This window comes from Acyrthosiphon pisum, chromosome X, assembly GCF_005508785.2.
Source record: "Acyrthosiphon pisum isolate AL4f chromosome X, pea_aphid_22Mar2018_4r6ur, whole genome shotgun sequence".
Classification (NCBI taxonomy): domain Eukaryota; kingdom Metazoa; phylum Arthropoda; class Insecta; order Hemiptera; family Aphididae; genus Acyrthosiphon; species Acyrthosiphon pisum.
Window position 1 is genome coordinate 95,322,617 of NC_042493.1, and position 1,527 is coordinate 95,324,143.

The window sequence follows — 1,527 nt, forward strand, 5'->3', positions numbered from 1 at the left end:
GATCGATACGTCAGATAATACAGTTAAAAACATACTATACAAAAGTAGTATTCAAAATATAGGTAATAATAATAATTTAAATAAATAACTATTAATAATTTTCGAAAAATTAACAATAAAATTTTATATTACTATATTAATACACATTTTATCTTGGTATAATTCTGTAAAAATTAAATCCCCGAAATAAAATATTACGTTTTCAAAACTTAAAATGTTACTTAATATGATTGTTCTGTGTCACCTACTCACAGTAATAACATCACATAATATAAAATATTTAGTAGGTATATATAGTAGGTATACAACAATGTTGTACGAAATATAGGTGGTAATAATAATAATTATTATTATTATTATAATCATAATAAAATAATTATCTTATACTTTTGTATTTATAAAAAACATTCTTATTAACCAATTAAATAAGTCTTTTTACGGTAGGTAAGTAGATGCCTCGTGCCTGCATTCAATAAATTATTGTTTGATAATTATTATTATTAATATCTATATTTTGTATAAGATTTTTGTATACCTATTACCTACTATATTTTACTATACTATAGTTGTTAGCTACAAAATATTATGTATAATATATAATTTTTAATATACGTATAATAATACGTAATAATATACGTATTTGTAATTAAATATTAATTATATATACTAATTAACGTTTAAAAAATATTTATTGAACCATTTGCTTGTGGTTGTGAGTAATATTGTAGTCTGAGGATTTTTTTCCGATTACCATTTTTTAATCAGAGTAAGAAGTTTTTATTTTAAATTGCATAATTTATTAATGATTTTAAATCCGTCTTACAAATGTACAACATAACAAAAACTGTTTTGCGCGGGACAACTTTTCTCGCACCATATTTTTTGTAGACCTACCAAATTTTCACAACACGTTAAGAAAATTTTATCTGTGCAACAGGGTGCTTTTTTTTAATAGCACTATCCAATCATTTTTTATAAGCAAATGAAAAAAGGTGGGTAAGTGGATGTCGCTCTGCTGTACAGTAGGTTAGAAGTGGGTCACTGTATAATGGACAGTATTAAATTTGAATTCAATGATATAATATCACTGTATAAGAAAAACGATTCTGAGCGGAGACGGTATATCAGTCTATGTATTAGACATATATATACTTATCTATGGTATTAAAAAAAAATTGACCTATAATAGGTACCTATAATAAATTCCAAATTAATCATATCATAATATTTATTAGGTACTTATAAGTTATAACGCGTTATACATCAACAAAAAACCGTGGTAAAATCATAGATATATAATAGTATACTTTAGAAGTTTCAAGTACCCACGAATAATATTATACTTCCTCATGAGTTTGTCTACCTTTTAAAAAAAAAATATATCTACAAACAAATTAAATTAAATTTTTATGAGCGTTTGAAATTCATATTTTTACAACATTTGATATTCACTCGATTTCTCACGTAACGATTATTTTGTTGTAATTAAAAAACGAAGGACTGTAGATACTGGAAAATTTCACTGAA